The sequence below is a fragment of the Theropithecus gelada genome, chromosome 16 (genome assembly GCF_003255815.1).
Source record: "Theropithecus gelada isolate Dixy chromosome 16, Tgel_1.0, whole genome shotgun sequence".
Classification (NCBI taxonomy): domain Eukaryota; kingdom Metazoa; phylum Chordata; class Mammalia; order Primates; family Cercopithecidae; genus Theropithecus; species Theropithecus gelada.
Window position 1 is genome coordinate 13,739,960 of NC_037684.1, and position 11,879 is coordinate 13,751,838.

General features: G+C 44.1%; 2 pseudogenes; one reads left to right on the top strand and one right to left on the bottom strand.

The window, feature by feature from the left end:
- LOC112609296 overlaps window positions 1-1,685 on the bottom strand; it is a 156,142-nt pseudogene extending 154,457 nt beyond the window's left edge.
- Window positions 1,686-3,288: 1,603 nt separating this feature from the next.
- On the top strand, window positions 3,289-4,545 carry LOC112609842 (annotated as a pseudogene).
- Window positions 4,546-11,879: the final 7,334 nt, after the last annotated feature.

Genomic DNA, 11,879 nt, shown 5'->3' on the forward strand with positions numbered 1-11,879 from the left:
TTTGCTCCCTCCTTGTCTCTCTCTCTCTTTCTTTCTTTCGACAGAGTCTTGCTCTGTTGCCCAGGCTGGAGGGCAGTGGTGCAATCTCGGCTCACTGCAACCTCCACCTCCTGGGTTCAAGCAATTCTCCGGCTTAGCCTCCTGAGTAGCTGGGATTACAGGCATGCGCCACTATGCCCGGCTAATTTTTGTATTTTTGGTAGAGACGGGGTTTCACCATATTGACCAGGCTGGTCTCGAACTCCTGACCTTGTGATCCACCTCGGCCTCCCAAAGATTTTACTTTTTTATCTCCTCCTCTCACAGACACCTTTTCTAGTTTGTCTAGTTTACCAATCATTTCCTCCTCTTTAAGCTGAAGCTCTTCATGTATTATTTCTATATCTCCAATAGGATCTACACTTCCTTCAACATGCATGATATCACCATCTTCAAAAGCACATGTTAGATGAAAGATGCCATCACAGGCATTAATATGGGATTACAAAAGAAAAAAAAAAAAGCTTTCCCCAAGCCCTGCCCATTGTGAGCTCCTTTCACAAGGCCAGCAATATCCACTACATTTAGAAAGGCAGGAATTTTGCTTGCTGGTTTGTGGTACTAGCAAAGAAAGTCAAACCTTTCATCTGGCACAGGTACTCTGCTCTCATTAGGAGCAATGGTGCCGAAAGGGAAGTTTTCTGCTGAAGCCTGACTACTGGTTAATACATCGAAGAAAGTAGATTTCCCAACATTTAGCAATCCACCAATACCAATTTTCAGTGGGGTTCCAAATCTTCCAATGATTGGGGGTGGTTTAATTCCATCACCTCCTTCTTTTCAGGGCGTCGTGATTGGCCTTGGCGAAGACAGGGCTCCCAGCGGCTGCGAGAGGAAGGTCCTACCGGCAGCCGGAGGCGGGGAGGAAGGAGAGAATGCAGGCCCAGCACCTCTGCCAAGTACCACGCACTTGGGCGGCAGCAGCAGCGGAACAGGAGGGCCAGGCGCCGAACGGCACCTCGAGCCCAGGAGTTTGAAATTAGCCTGGGCAACATAGCGAGACCCTGTCTCTAAAAAAAAAAAAAAAAAAAAAACAGGAAGAAGAAAAGGAAGAAAGAAGAAGAAGAAGCCAGTCACAAAGGCCACATAATTATGATTCCATTTATATGAAATGTCTGCAATAGGCAAGTCCACGGAGACAGAATGTAGATTAGTGATTGCCAGGTCCTGGGGGAATGAAGGAATGGGGAATGAATGCTAACAGGTATGGAGTTTTTGAGTTTTTTTTTTTTGTAGAGAAGAAAATGTTCTAAATGGACAATGGTAAATATTACACAACTCTGTGAATATACTAAAACCCACCAAATTGTGTACTTTAAAAGGGTGAAGTCTATGCTATGTGAATAATAAAGCTGTTATTTAAAAAACACACTTGGGGTTTGTTGTCTGGTACACAGAGGTGACTTTCAGATTTGTGCTGGTGGCAAGAGGGGAAAACAACTGCCAGGGCAGCAACTGCTGCTAAAGAAACACCAGCAGTTTCTAATTTTACACTGTCCTATATTTTGCTGTGAGTTTCGTAGCTTTCGATAATGCTATACTAGAGGCCAAAACAGAAATGCCTTTTATATTTCATTATAACAGCTAAACTGGGAAATAAACTCACCAATTGCTTTTTTAAAAAGGAAATGAGCTAAAAACAACATAGATGTAAGTGGAGCTTCAATAAACCTTTGCTTAGTAAGATGGATATTTCACAAGAGAGGGAGAGTTTGGTAGTAAAAATAGTTTAAAGTGTTACATTATTTTAAAAAGCATTTTGTTTAATTTACTGTAGATGGCCAAACATCATTTTAAAACATATGGCAAATCTGTTGGGTAGTAAAAAGAAATGACATCTTGTTTCCATTTTCTTATTCTTTCCAGTTTATCTCTTTATTGTAAATCATCTTCCATTGTGGGAGGATATTAAATTTAAATCAAACTGAGGGGGAAAAAGCAGGACTTATGTTCATAAATTCATGTTTCTCTTAGTATTGCTGCCTCTTACAGCCATTTTATGAAGAATACTATGGCCTGAATAGTTAATATTATTTAAGATTTTTCAAATTGGTCTATTCCTGGATCTAAACAAATTGGAAAATTGGAAGTTTCTTTTCTTTTCTCTCTCTTTTTTAGACAGATTCTCCCTCTGTCGCCCAGGATGGAATGAGGTGGCACAACCTTGCCTCACTGCAACCTGCCACCGCGCCCGGCTAATTTTTTGTATTTTTAGTAGAGATGGGGTTTCACTGTGTTAGCCAGGATGGTCTCGATCTCCTGACCTCCTGATCCACCCGTCTCGGCCTCCCAAAGTGCTGGGATTACAGGCGTGAGCCACCGTGCCTGGCCCCTTATCCGTGTTTTGATACTACATTGTATAAAACACCAAGTGCTTCCTTTGGACATAAGGTACATCTAAAGTTTATTATAAACTTCTTCTACAAGTAAAGGGGTAACTAATTTGTTTTGGAACCCTCTTTGATCTATGACAAAACTCTCTAGATTTAATGACTGATTTTAAGATTCCAAACAATTTGTCAATCTAAAGTACATTACTGGTTGGATGCAGTGGCTCACGCCTATAATTCCAGCACTTCGGGAGGCTGAGGCAGGTGAATCACCTGAGGTCAGGAGTTCGAGACCAGGCTGGCCAATATGGTGAAACATCATCTCTACTAAAAATACAAAAATTAGCTGGGCGTGGTGGCACATGCCTGTAGTCCCAGCTACAAGGGAGGCTGAGGCAGGAGAATCGCTTGAACCCAGGAGGCAGAGGTTGCAGTGAGTTGAGATGGCGCCACTGCACTCCAGCCTGGACAACAGAGTAAGACTCCATCTCAAAAAAATTTAAAAATAGCTTTCTGCAGCCAGGCATGGTGGCTCACATCTGTAATCCCAGCACTTTGGGAGGCCAAGGCGGGCGGATCACGAGGTCAGGAGATTGAGACCATCCTGGCTAACACAGTGAAACCCCATCTCTACTAAAAAAAAAAAATATATATATATATATATATATATATACACACACACACACACAAAATTAGCTGGGTGTGGTGTCGAGCGCCTGTAGTACCAGCTACTCAGGAGGCTGAGGCAGGAGAATGGCGTGAACCCGGGAGGCGGAGCTTGCAGTGAGCCAAGATCGCGCCACTGCTCTCCAGCCTGGGCAACAGAGCGAGACTCTGTCTCAAAAAAAAAAAAAAATAGCTTTCTGCCTGTGGACACTGCCGAGGAAGCATCGTTAAAGTCTCTCTTCTGCTTGCCATCATGTGTAAGTCAGAGTCTCCTAAAGAGCCCGAACAACTGAGGAAGCTCTTCATTAGGGGGTTGAGCTTTGAAACAACTGATGAGAGCCTGAGGAGCCATTTTGAGCAATGGGAATGCTCACGGACTGTGTGGTCATGAGACATCCAAACACCAAGTGCTCCAGGGGCTGTGGGTTTGTCACATATGCCACTGTGGAGGAGGTGAATGCAGCCATGAATGAAAGGCCACACAAGGTGGATGGAGGAGTTGTGGAAACAAAGAGAGCTGTCTCAAGAGAAGATTCTCAAAGACCAGGTGCCCCCTTAACTGTGAAAAAGATATTTGTTGGTGGCACTAAAGACATTGAAGAACATCACCTAAGAGATTCTTTTTTTTTTTCAGATGGAGTCTTGCTCTGTTGCCAGGCTGGAGTGCAGTGCTGCGATCTTGGCTCACTGCAACCTCCGCCTCCTGGGTTCAAGCGATTCTCCTGCCTCAGCATCCCAAGTAGCTGGGACTACAGGCACATACCACCACATCCAGCTAATTTTTGTATTTTTATTAGAGACAGGGTTTCACCATGTTGGCCAGGATGGTCTCGATCTCTTGACCTCATGATCCACCCGCCTCAGCCTCCCAAAGTGCTGAGATTACAGGCATGAGCCACTACGCCCGGCCAAGAGATTATTTTGAACAGTACGAAAAAATTAAAGTGATTGAAATCATGACTGACTGAGGCAGTGGCCAGAAAAGGGGCTTTGCCCCTGTAACCTTTGATAACCATGACTCCGTGGATAAGATTGTCATTCAGAAATACCATGCTATGAATGGCCACAATTGTGAAGTTAGGAAAGCCCTGTCAAAGCAAGAGATGGCTAGTGCTTCATTCAGTCAAAGAGGTCAAAGTTGTTCTGAAAACTTTGGTGGTGGTTGTGAAAGTGGTTTCAGAGGGAATGACAACTTTGGTCGTGGAGGAAACTTCAGTGACCATGGTGGCTTTGGTGGCAGCTCTGGTGGTGGTGGATATGGTGGCAGTGGGAATGGCTATAATGGATTGGTAATGATGGAAGCAATTTTGGAGGTGTTGGAAGCTACAATTATTTTGGCAATTAAAACAATCAGTCTTCAAATTTGGGACCGATGAAGGGAGGAAACTTTGGAGGCAGAAGCTCTGGCCCCAATGGTGGTAGAGGCCAATACTTTGACAAACCATGAAACTAAGGTGGCTATGGAGGTTCCAGTAGCAGAAGTAGCTATGGCAGTGGCAGAAGATTTTAATTAGGAAACAAAGCTTAGCAGGAGAAGAGAGCCAGGGAAGTGACAGGGAAGCTACAGGTTACAACAGATTTGTGAACTCAGCCAAGCACAGTGGTGGCAGGGCATAACTGCTACAAAGAAGACATGTTTTAGAAAAATACTCATGTGTATGGGCAAAAAACTCGAGGACTGTATTTGTGACTAATTGTATAACAGGTTATTAGTTTCTCTTCTGTGGAAAGTGTAAAGCATTCCAACAAAGAGTTCTAATGTAGTTTTGTTTTTTTTTTTTTTTTTTTTTTGCACCCATGCTGTTCATTGCTAAATGTAATAGTCTGATCGTGATGCTAAATGTCTTTTTTTTTTTTGAGATAGAATCTTGCTCTGTCACCCAGGCTGGAGTGCAGTGGCGCAATCTCGGCTCACTGCAACCTCCGCCTCCTGGGTTCAAGCGATTCTTCTGCCTCAGCCTACCAAGTAGCTGGGACTACAGGGGCACACCACCATGCCCAGCCAATTTTTGTATTTTTAGTAGAGACGGGGTTTCACTATACTGGCCAGGCTGGTCTCGAACTCCTAACCTGGTGATCCCCCTGCCTCGGCCTCCCAAAGTGCTGGGATTACAGGTGTGAGCCACCACACCCAGCCATAAATGTCTTTTTAAAAAAATAATAATGACAATTTAAAAAAAATAAAGTACATTACTTTAGGATCAAATGTGGATATATTCAAAACAATGTACTGAAAATGGGTCTTTATTTTCCAGTGTCAGGCCTCTGAGCCCAAGCTAAGTCATCATATCCCCAGTGACCTGCACATATACATCCAGAGGGCCTGAAGCAACTGAAGATCCACAGAAGTGAAAATAGCTTAACTGACCCACAGAAGTGAAAATAGCTTAACATGTTGAATCCCACTCTACTAAAAAAAAAAAACAAAAAAACCCCCCCAAATTAGCTAGGTACGGTGGCAGGCACCTGTAATCCCAGTTACTCAGGAGGCTGAGGCAGGAGAATTGTTTGAACCAGGGAGGTGAAGGTTGCAGTGAGCCGAGGTCGTGCCACTGCACTTCAGCCTGGGTGACAGAGCAAGACTCTGCCTCAAAAAAAAAAAAAAAAAAAAAAGCCAAAACACCAGTGGGCTATTTGTTAACTTCACAGTGGCTCTCCTTTGTCATTCTCCTGTTGCCTATTATTATTGAATCCAAAGTCTAGGTCCTCTTTTTACCTGCTTCTTGGCTAATCATTATATTCCTACACAAATCATTAAGATAAAATTTTCATAAGTTAAAAACTTGTCTCTTATGCAAATATAAACAGAAAATAAGTCAGGCCAGGTGCAATGACTCACATCTGTAATCCCAGCACTTTGGGAGCCCAAGGCCAAAGGATCTCAGGAGTTTGAGACCACCCTGGCCAACATGGTTAAACTCCCGTCTCTACTAAAAATACAAAAATTAGCTGGGCGTGGTGGTGCACGCCTGTAATCCCAGCTACTTGGGAAGCTGAAGCAGGAGGATCACTTGAACTGGGGAGGCGGAGGTTGCAGTGAGCTACAGTCGCACCGCTACACTTCAGCCTGGGTGACAGAGCGAGACTCCGTCTCAAAAAAAAAAAAAGAAAATCAAATTACGATGCACACACCTACATAATCAGATAATTCCCAGAGGGTCTAAACAACATCCTGCATTCCATGGAAAAGACTCAGTCATCTCTTCTGCTCATTTCCAAATTTTGAATATTATTTTCTTAATATTATTTTAAACTTTCATTACTATTATTATTATTTTGAGACAGGATCTCACTCTGTTGCCCAGGCTGGAGTGCAGTGGCATGATCATGGCTCACTGCAGACTCAACCTCCAGGGCTCAAATGATCCTCCCACCTCAGCCTCCAAAGTAGCTGGCACCACAGGCGTGCACCACCATGCCTGGCTAATTTTTGATTTTTGTAGCTCAGGGTCTCCCTGTGTTGCCCAGGCTGGTCTCAAACTCCTGGGCTCACGTGATCCTCCTGCCTTGGCCTCCCAAAGTTCTAGGATTACAGGCGGGAGCCACAGCATGTGGCCAATTTTCTTAATATTCTTCACCCAGATAGGAAAATTTTACTTTCTCTTTTTCTTTGTACCAGTCTCTCTTTCCTCAGAGAATGTTTCTTCCTCTCTTCCTGCCCAGGTGTGTCCCTTATTTTCTTTACATCTGGCCCCAGCTTGCTTCCTTTTAACACAAATTTCTGTTTCCTTCCTCTTTCATCCTTACATGAAACAGCTGATGGCTCAGGTATGCATTCCTGAAACATTTGAGGAGTAACTCGGAGTGTTAATTTTTCTTTTCTTTTCTTTTTTTCTTTGAGATGGAGTCTCGCTCTGTTGCCCAGGCTGGAGTGCAGTGGCATGATCTCTGCTCACTGCAACCTCCGCCTCCCGGATCGAAGTGATTCTCCTGTCTCAGCCTCCCAAGCAGCTGGGATTACAGGCGCCTGGCACTCTGCCCAGCTAATTTTTGTGTTTTTGGTAGACGGGGTTACATCATGTTGGCCAGCCTGGTTTTGAACTCCTGACCTCCTAAATCCACCTGTCTTGGCCTCCCAAAGTGCTGGGATTACAAGCATGAGCCACCGCGCCCGGCCTGGAGTGTTAATTTTTCATTTAGCGGATAATAAAATGGTATTATTTTTATTAAAAATGGCCTTCATTAGTTTGGCTTTTTTCCCCCAGTTCTCATTTGGTTTAAATGGTTTGGCATACTTGTGTTATATTCCTAGTTTCGTTCTAACTTCCATGAGGGGAGAAAATAACATTTTTTTTTTTTTTTTGAGATGGAGTTTTCGCTTTTGTCGCCCAGGCTGGAGTGCAGTGATGCGTATGTTGTTTCACATGTTCATGTGAAGAGACCACCAAACAGGCTTTGTGTGAGCAACATGGCTGTTTATTTCACCTGGGTGCAGGCGGGCTGAGTCCAAAAAGAGAGTCAGCATGGGGGGTGGGATTATCATTAGTTCTTACAGGTTTTGGGATAGGCGGTGGAGTTAAGAGCAATGTTTTGGGGGCAGGGGGTGGATCTCACAAAGTACATTCTCAAGGGTGGGGAGAATTACAAAGAAGCTTCTTAAGGGTAGGGGAGATTACAAAGTACATTGATCAGTTAGGGTGGGGTGGAAACAAATCACAATGGTGGAATGTCATCCCAAAGTGCTGAGATTACAGGTATAAGCCACCGCACTGCGCCACAAATAGCCCTTTGTATCCATGGGTTTCACATCTGTGGTTTCTGCATCTGTAGATTCAGCCAACCAAGGACTGAAAATATTTAGGGGCAGGCCTGGCATGGTGACTCACTTTGGGAGGCTGAGGTGAGCGGATCACTTGAGGTCAGGAGTTTGAGACCAGCCTGGCCAATATAGTGAAACCCAGTCTCTACTAAAAATACAAAAATTAGCTGGGCATGGTGGCACACACCTGTAATCGCAGCTACTTGGGAGGCTGAGGCAGGAGAATCACTTGAATCCGGGAGGCAGAGGTTGTAGAGAGCCGAGATTGTGCCACTGCACTCCAGCCTATGTGACAGAGTGAGAATCCACCTCAAAAAAAAAAAAAAAAAAAAAAAAAAAATTTGGGTGGCGAAAAAAAGGATGGTTGTGTCTGAACTAAACATGTATAGACTTTTTTCCCTTATTATTCCCTAAGTAATAATAGTATAATTACTATTTATATAGCAATTGCATTGTATTAAATATTTTAAGAAATCTAAGATGATTTAAAGCATATAGAAGTGCATAGATTATATGCAAATACTGCATCATTGTATATAAGGGACCTGAGCATCCATGGATTTTGGTGTCCACATGGGGTCCTGGAACCAATTCCCTAGAGATACTGAGGGATGACTGTATCCACTCTCTTCTCGGATGAGGAAATGGTGACTGAGCATTTGTTATTCTCTAAGTTTGTACTTGTGCCTATGTGGGCGACTATGTAGGTGTCCCCATTTTCACAGCAATATCTGAAGCTGTAAGCTTAGGAAAGAAAGATTCTTTCCTAAACAACAACCTATAGTGTAGAATGCTGCAAAAATGTCAAGCAGGATGAGGTTTGAAAAGTGTCCATTCATTCGTTTATTCCATAAATATTTATTGGCCACTTAGTATATGCCAAGAACTATATTAGGCATTAGATACAGTAATAAACAAAGCCAGGCCAGGCGCAGTGGCTCATGCCTGTAATCCTAGCACTTTGGGAGACTGAGGCGGGCAGATCACCTGACATTAGGAGTTGAGACCAGTCTGACCAATATAGCAAAACCCCGTCTCTACTAAAAATACAAAACTTAGCCAGGAGTGGTGGCACATGCCCGTAATTCCAGCTACTTAGGAAGCTGAGACAGGAAAATCGCTTGAACCCAGGAGGCAGAGGTTGCAGTGAGCCAAAATCATGCCACTGCACTCCAGCCTGGGTGACAAAGTGAGACTCCGTTTCAAAAATATAAAAATAAAAATAAAGCTGGGCTCGGTGGCTCACGCCTGTAATCCCAGCACTTTGGGAGGGCCAGGCAGGAAGATCACCTGAGGTCAGGAGTTCAAGACCAGCCTGGCCAACATGGTGGAACCACGTTTCTACAAAAATACAAAAATTTGCAGGACATGATGGTAGGTGCCTGTAATCCCAGCCACTAGGGAGGCTGAGGCAGGAGAATTGCTTAAAACTGGGAGGCGGAGGTTGCAGTGAGCTGAGCTCATACCATTGCACTCCAGCCTGGGTGACAGAGCAAGACTCTGTCTCAAAAAAATACAATACAATACAATACAATACAATACAAAATAAAATAAAATAAAAAAGTTTAAAAAGTAAAATAAAATAGGCCAGGCGCAATGGCTCATGCCTGTAATCCCAGCACTTTGGGAGGCTGAGGAGGGCAGATCACTTGAGGCCAGGAGTTTGAGACCAGCCTGGCCAACATGGAGAAACCTCGTCTCTACAAAAAATACAAAAATTAGCTGGGCTTGGTGGCATATACCTGTAATCCCAGCTACTTGGGAGGCTGAGGCAGGAGAATCACTTGAACCAAGGAGGTGGAGATTGCAGTGAGCTGAGAACACGCCACTGCACTCCAGCCAAGGCTACAGAGTGAGACACCATAATACAATACAATACAATACAATACAATACAATACAATACAATACAATACAACACAACACAACAAAATAAAATAAACAAAATCAGAATTGTTCCTGCTGACATTCAGTATAGTGAAAGAGACACACATTTAATGACTCATTTAAGAAATAAGCTGAATATGGTGGCTCACACTTGTAATCCTAACATTTTGGGAGGCCAAGATGAGTGGATAGCTTGAGGCCAGGAGTTCAAGAGCAGCCTGGGCAACAAAGCAAGACCCCATCTCTATCAAAAATAAATTAGTGGGCCAGGCACAGTGGCTCACGCCTGTAATCCCAGCACTCTGGGAGGCCGAGGCTGGTGGATCACTTGAGGTCAGGAGTTCTAGACCAGCCTGGCCAACATGGTGAAACCCTGTCTGTACTAAAAATACAAAAAATTAGCTAGGCATGGTGGCGGCGGCCTGTAATCCCAGCTACTCAGGAGGCTGAGGCAGGAGAATCACTTGAACCCAGGAGGCGGATGTTGCAGTGAGCCGAGATCACAGCATTGCACTCCAACCTGGGCAACAAGAGCAAAACTCCGTCTCAAAAAAAAAAAAATAGTAAACCAAAAATAAAAATAAATTAGTGGATGCAGTAGTGTGCACCTGTAGTCTCAGCTACTCAGGAGGCTGAGGCTAGAGGATCACTTGAGCCTGGGAGATTGAGGCTGCAGTGACAGTGCCACTGCATTGCAGCCTGGGGAAAAGAGTGAGACCCTGTCTCAAAAAAAAGAAAAAAAAAAAAGAAGTATTAACATTTTAAGAGTCCAGTGGCAGTCAAGATGGAGTAGTCCACTATAGCTTCTTTCTATTGCTGGTTATAACTAAACACTCTGGAATAAATACAAAAAGCAACTACCTGTGCACTCTGAAAAGTAAACAAATGCAGAGTCAAACTTGGAGAAAGGGGCCCACATGGGAGTGAGTTTCCGTGTGTGTGTGTGTGTGTGTGTGTGTGTGTGTGATCTGAGGATAGGCATGCAGTGAGCTGTGGTAGTGCAGTGTGGACAGCTAAAACTCCCAGAGAAGCCCTGTCTGTGTAGATCAAGGAACTCAGAAAGTGAGTCCCTGGGTCTCAGAGCTGGAAGGGAGAAATGTCCATTTATTCCCTCTCTCTCTTGCTGTGGCAGTGGCATGGGCAACTAACCCTCCTTGAGAAGCCCCATCATTCCGGCTCTAGGGCAGGCAGGAAGTTGAGAAGAATCCCAGAGAGGAGACCTAGAGAAGGGTTCTCCTGCTTCCGTGCACGAATAAGCATCTGTCCAGGGCTCATTCCTGAGGTGCATATACGCAGAATACCCCAAAGCAGCACAGCAAAAGCCTCAAACACTGAACAACAACACAAGGCACAAGTCCAAGTCTAACCCCCAAAGGGCACAGACAGATGTAGGATGATCTAAAGTAGCACAGGACAGGCTTTGAAAACTGTCTTGACATTGGAATCCACAGGGAGAAAAAAAGGCAAGACAGACCTTGCAGTCTCAATCCAAGCAGGATGACTGAATGCTGAAAACAACTAAAATCAGCATTCTCTGGAGGATTTTAATAGGACCTAGAGAGTCACAATGGAATATTCAAACTGTTCAGCATACAAACTGGTATTATTCAACATACAAAGAGTCATGAAAAAGTGACCATTCTCAAGCGAAAAAGATAATCAACAGATACCAATGCCAAGATGATTGAATTATCAAAGACTTTAAGACAGCTATTATTATCTCATCATGCTCTATAAGATAAAAGTGAACATGCTTGAAGTAAATGTTGAGATAGAAGTTCTCAACAGAAGAAAAAACTGAAAAGGAACCAAACAGAAAGTTTACGACTGAAAAATATATCTGAAATAAAAAATTTCACTAGATGATATCAATAATAGGATAAAGATTACCAATAGAGGAAAGAGTTAGTGAAGATGGATCAAGAGAAATTGTCCAGGCCGGGCGCGGTGGCTCAAGCCTGTAATCCCAGCACTTTGGGAGGCCGAGATGGGCGGATCACGAGGTCAGGAGATCGAGACCATCCTGGCTAACACGGTGAAACCCCGTCTCTACTAAAAAATACAAAAAACTAGCCGGGCGCGGTGGCGGGCGCCTGCAGTCCCAGCTACTCGGGAGGCTGAGGCAGGAGAATGGCGTGAACCCGGGAGGCGGAGCTTGCAGTGAGCTGAGATCCGGCCACTGCACTCCAGCCTGGGCGAC